Source organism: Zalophus californianus, chromosome 6 (assembly GCF_009762305.2).
Source record: "Zalophus californianus isolate mZalCal1 chromosome 6, mZalCal1.pri.v2, whole genome shotgun sequence".
Classification (NCBI taxonomy): domain Eukaryota; kingdom Metazoa; phylum Chordata; class Mammalia; order Carnivora; family Otariidae; genus Zalophus; species Zalophus californianus.
The window spans coordinates 17,528,493-17,534,492 of NC_045600.1; the positions used below are offsets into that span (position 1 = coordinate 17,528,493).

Genomic DNA, 6,000 nt, shown 5'->3' on the forward strand with positions numbered 1-6,000 from the left:
CCCTTTACTCCCTCCCTTTCAGAGTCCCTCCCACATTTCTGGTTTAAAGAATGCTTGGGAGGCGCGGCTGCAACCCTAAGCTTTCCAAGAGGCAAAGTCGGACTCGGTTTTTAACCCTTTCCTCCCCGAAGAGAGTTGCAGAGCGCCTGGACCAACACCATGGATGCCACCCTGACCGAGCAAGCCTTCTCCTCTCTCTAGCCAGCACCATCCCACCCCCAACTCTTAGGTATAATGCCGCTGTCTCAGCGCTGAAAGTCGATTTCCTCCCTGCCCGCCTGGGCTGTACTTCCAAGCCCAGGATCTATTACTTAGACACTGAGAAATGATCGAAACGTGAGATTAGAGGGTAAAAATATAACAAGTCTCTCAACCAAGATGGCGTTATTTCAAATGAAGCCAACCCTGATGATTTGCGCCCCCCACTCCCACCCCATCACCAGTTAACTCCCTGATCCCGGGGCTCATTAAATAACTTTAACTGGAAAAATAATCCGAACTTTAACATGATTATTTTGAACACCTATTTTCTGCCTTCACTCTGGCTGCTGGAAAAAAAGATTGTTCACTTTCCCCATAGATTACAACGGACAAGTAAATTCAGCCTCAAAGATTCAGGAAACAGACTTGACAGCAAAGGGAGCCTGATTTGTATACGGGCAATGTTTCCACTTCGCAATCTCTTTGCAAAGGTTAAAGAGTAATGTAAGAAAACCAGGTGCACGTTCTCTTTCTTGGAAAACTTATTTTAAAAGGTTCTGGTTTTCTCCTCTCCTTTCATTGTCGTTCCTCCTGCCTCTAGTAAGTTGCTGTCATGTTTTAACAAGTCTGTGGAGAGGCTGAATGTGAACAGAAGAGGGAGAGCGAGCTGGAGCCAAGGCTCCAGGCTGCGCCGAGACGCCCGTCGGTGGGGCCACGCGAGAAGCAAACGGCGAGCTTGAAACTAGCTCAGGACCAACTCCCTATGGATCCGCGGGGCTGTCTCGGACCAAAGGTTGAGCAGGGGCGGTGGCCTCGACTGGCTCAGGAGGATTTCCCCGTCCTCAGTTCAAAGTCTGAGTCACTTGGCACCACTTTCCCAATTGTTTTTATTTCCTTCGCATCCCTGTTGTGTCTACCGCCTTCACTTATTTGACTACCTTCGTCGTGTTAAGAGGACTTGGAGAAACGCCCCATTTGCCTCCCAAGCACAAGCCACGCATGGATCCACCCAGACGCACGGCCGAGACGCACGTTGGCACACGCGCTCACACACGCACACACGACCTGGGTTTGTGCCCATGGGTCGCTGCTCCTGTTGCGTTATGCAAAGTGGTCAGGGAAATAACTTTGATTTACATCGACATAACCGCTCTTCTACTCAAACTCAGTGTGTGACTAACAAGTACCCAGAGGAGGAGGGGCACGCCGGGGGGAGTTAATTGGACAGGGACAGACAGTGAGTGCCATCTTGCTGGGAGGTTCCAGGAGCAAGGCGCCAACGTCGACAGCCATGGTGGCCTCCACCTCCACCAGCAGCTGTCGCTGGCCGGAGCCCCACGCGATCCTGGAGTTTCCCGGGCATCACTGAGAGACCAGTCGGCCCCAGTCACCCTCTTCCCTGATACTTAACTTCCCTGGTTAAGGCCCCGACCTCAACTGGCAGCCTTGATCTTGGGCCTGATTAGAAATGAGAAGTGACCGCGCCCGCGCTGAAGGCGCTGAGACGAACCCGGGACTGGTCAGCGCGGCGGCGGAATCTTTCCAGGCAACTCCGAGCCCGCGCGGGGACAGGGTGGCAGCTGGCGAGGCTCTGCTCCCTCCCTCCTCGCCGCAGCCTGGCCCCGGCACTTAGAGCGGGTGGGGGGCCCGGAGCTTTCCACCCCTTCTCTGCGTCCCACGCGCGCAGCTGAGACAACGCAACCCCAGTTCAGCCTGGTGTGCTCCCTGCGCCTTCGTCGCCCCCGCTGGCGCGCGGGGAAGACGCGCCGGCCCGAGCTCTGTGCCGGGCCACTGAAGACCAGCAGAGCTGGGGAAAGACTTGGTTTGGGGGAAAAAGTAACCCTCTCCCCAACTCGAAGGAAAATGCACTGGCATCCTCGGCATCTTCTTAGCCACGAATCAATCCCAGATTGCGGGCAGGAGGCGGGCTGGTGGCTTTAGATGCAACCGCTTGATAACATCGGTGACATTAGCAGATGGAGTGGGCGCGGGGTGGAGGAGTAGGGGGTGTTACTCCTAGAAGTTATCGTATTCATTCTGGGGAAGTGAGAGGCTGGATTACAGCAAGCTTAATGGCTCTAGAACCCCAATTTGGGATTGATCCTCCCAGCAGACTGGCAAATGTGTGTTTTGACCCAAAGCTCAGTTACAAAACTCTTTCGAGGAGGTGAATTCTACTTACAAATAGACCTCCCTAAAGTCGGGAGGAAGAGTTAAGCAGCCTATGCTCTCTCTGGAGGCAAAAAAAAAAAAAAAAAAAAAAGCCAAAAACATCCCATCCCGTTGACCACCCTACGCTGGTTAAAAATAAATAAATAAATAATATATAATGTTTATCTCCCCCCAGCCGCGTAGCAGCAGCCCCGGCGGTTACGGGAAACTCCACCTGGCACCTCTGTCCCTTTACCTGGCGGCCGTCGTGTCTCCTCGCAGTGCGCTCATCCGAATCCGACCGGGTCGGGGAGGTGGAAAGGGAAGAAGCTGGCGCGGCAGCAGCGGGGATCCCGGGGCATGGTATTGTTTTAGGGGTCACCGCCAAGGTCCCTCCTGCCCATCGTTGAGAACCGCCAACCTGATCCCGGGGCTGGGTGGACACAGCGGCCTCGCAGCTGCTAGACACCCGGAACCGAGGGCCAAAGACGCACCCCGGGCGGAAGCAGCGCAGCGCCTTGGCGCGGAGAATGTGGCCACTGATGTTATCTCGGTGCGCTCGTTCCTCTGCGGTGACAATGGAAGATGCGAAACTCGCAAGGGACAGCGACAGGTTTCGAACGTACAACTAACTACCAGGTACCCAGCCTGAGACTGTATGCTGTTTTCCCCCTCCCCCTTCTTTCCCTCCTACTGGGGAGGGAACTAATTTAACCCTGTGTGCGCCCTACACTCCCTGGAGAAGCTAGAATCGACTCAGAAACCGCAAGCGGCGGCTCCCGGGGTGAGAGCTTTGTTCACGTGCGTTTCCAGTGGGTGTGTTGCTGTCTGGGGGCATTCGCGTGGCAAGACGCCAGTGGCAGGCTTCCAGCGCCAGACTCCGGCATGGGAAGGAGCCCCAGCGTTTCATCCGGACCAGACCCAGCCCTCGGAATCTATTTTTTGCCTCCAGTTACCAGATTTATTGAAGTTGCCAGCAAAGTTGGGTTTTATTCGTTTATTTCTTCCTCTCTACCACCCCCCCCCCGTATTATTTCCTTTCCTAGCGGTGCTTTGAAGATGGGAAACTCCGCTCATTCTAATTCTAGCTTATAACTGTTTTGCGTGTGCGAGACGAACGGTGGAGGGTACCCATCCACCCACGCAAAATTTAAATGAAACCGCAGGGAAAGCTGTCTCCCATCCACTCACCCAGTGTAGGCAATGGCGAATGACCACATATTCAAGTAAGACCAAGACACCAGAAGATGGGGAAGGGGCTGGTTTGAGGGAGCTGTGAATAGGGAGATGGAAGGGAGAGAGAACGTGCCTTAGAATGGAATAAACAGGGGAAACACAGACAAGAATGATGATGCAGAAAATATATCTGAGTCCCAACACTGAAAACAGCAGGTCAGCTTTAGTGCCTAAATTTTGATCGGCAATATTTCCCCAGCTCCTTTGGAAGCAGAATGAATGAACGAGTGAATGAATGAATGAATGAATGAATGAATTTGGGAGTTTGTTTTGTTTTGTTTTGTTTTAATGAGAGAGAGAAAGTGAATAAGTGAGGCTCAGCCTTGGCTGCACAGATGCTTTGCGTTTTGTAAACAGCTTTGTCTAAGTGCTCCCGACTCCCAAGAAGTAAACTGGAGTTGGAGGCGAGTCATCTCCTAAACGTGAAATGGAAGCTTAGACAAGAGAAACTGACAGCTCAAGGCCTCTGCTGTCACCGGCACACCCCAGTGAGCCAGACCGTCGCCCACAGCGCAAACTCAGACAATCTTCTACAGATTCCCTTTTTCTCTATCTCCATTCTGGACTAAAGAAAGAAAGGACGAGTCTTCAAAAATCATTTAGAGGGTAGCACGTGGATCTTGCGAAAACTGAGTTATTTTTAAAAGAAAAAAAAATGTGTTTCTCCACAGGATAGATGTTCTAAGTTCTCTCTGCAACATACCCGAGCCAATGGGAATCTGTAATAGCCATTTCAAACGCCTCCGGAGCCGGGCCTGCGCGGGGAGGTAATGGGAACGCTTTCCAGCCGGCCTGGCGCAGAATTTCCTTGTAAATCCTTCTAGTTTGCCAAGGTGGCAGCAAAGCATAGGGAGAGCTCTTCAGCCGGCCGAATCAACGCGGAAGACCACATTTTAGGACAAATACTAATCTGCCTCCTTTTAAATACTCATCTTTGTGTGTTTAAGTGTACATAAGTATCCACATGAGGTTCTTTCTTTGAAACCTTGATCTGAGGTAACAGTATAATTATTTCATCTTTAAGAATACGTTTCTGTTTAAAAGAAAATGGAAATCCGTGCAGGTTTTACTTTCTGATTTATGCTGCCAGAAAATGAGTAAGATTAAAAAAGTGAGGCGAGGTGGCTGCAGATGTACAGAATTTGTATTTTAGATTATAGCTGTTTATAAATTAAAAACAAACACTATCATCTGGCTGTGCTTCCTACTAAAGACTATTTGATGGGATGACTGTAATCAGGACAAGGAAAATTAAGTAAGAAAAACATCACATCAAATGTATGAACAGAATAACTGTAACAAGTTTCTTAACCACATGACCCATAAGTCAGCTTTAGAAATGTGTGATGGTGGAGCCACAGGAAGCGAAAGAGTAGTAAATGTGGTTCAGGGGCTCCAGAGGGTAATAATTTTGCAGACTCACAAAACTGGGATAATTAGGTTACTTTATTTTTATTAAGAAACCATCGCTAATACAAAAGAATAGAAGAGTAGAGAAACAAAAAGCAAATCTGTGAGCCTCACAAAATGGAAAGTCATGGGGAACCTGGGGGGTTCAGTCAGTTAGGTGTCTGACTTTAATTTTGGCTCAGGTCATGATCTCAGAGTCCTGAGAACTAGCCCCTTGTGGGGCTCCAAGCTCAGCAGGGAGTCTCCTTGAAGATTTTCTGTCCCTCTCCCTCTGTCCTTTCCCCCACCTGTGCACTCTCTCTGGGGTGCACTCTCTCTCTCAAATAAATAAATAAAACCTTAAAAAAAAAAACAACAGAAAGTTAGCTCATTCGTTATTCTTTGGACTTCATTCCTCGATGGAGTTTTCACATCAGCTGAAACTTGACTGCCATCTCAAACCTTTCGTGCCCCTCTCCATGTTTTTTGCACACTCCCCCAACTATACAATCCACATGTACATTTCCCTGTGTTTCTACTTTGTGGAAGGGCTCCTGGGTGGCTCAATTGGTTAAGCGTCTGCCTTTGGCTCAGGTTGTGATCCCAGGGTCCTGGGATCAAGTCCCCACATTGGACTTGACGCCCTGCAGGGAGCCTTCTTCTCCCTCTGCCTCTGTCTCTCATGAATAAATAAATAAAATCTTAAAACATAATAATAACACTTTGCAGAAGTAAAGATAACATAGGATTTGGATTTGTAAGATCATGGTTTAAGCCCGAGCCCCTGAAAATTTTGATCTTGGGAAAGATTGGCTCTGAGCCAGTTTACTCATTAATAAAATGGGCATAAAAATACCTGTTATACCAGCCTCATAATATTGTCACGTCATGAGTCAGTGCATAGGAAAGTGCTTTAGAAGTTTCAGTTGTTATTCAGTTATTGCTAGCAATATTATCATTACATCACACAGACCCAGCCTTCAAAACTTTGGAAAGTTACATCAACCTGAACAGCTTCCCCTA

At 49.3% G+C, this 6,000-nt stretch overlaps 1 protein-coding gene across 2 annotated transcripts in view; it reads right to left on the reverse strand.

The window, feature by feature from the left end:
* FLRT2 (fibronectin leucine rich transmembrane protein 2) overlaps positions 1-3,065 on the reverse strand; it is a 100,960-nt gene extending 97,895 nt beyond the window's left edge. For both annotated transcript variants that reach the window (XM_027571149.2, XM_027571147.2), the window contains exon 1: positions 2,609-3,065. The gene's annotated coding sequence lies outside the window, so the exon portion shown is untranslated. The remainder of the gene's footprint in view (positions 1-2,608) is intronic.
* Positions 3,066-6,000: the final 2,935 nt, after the last annotated feature.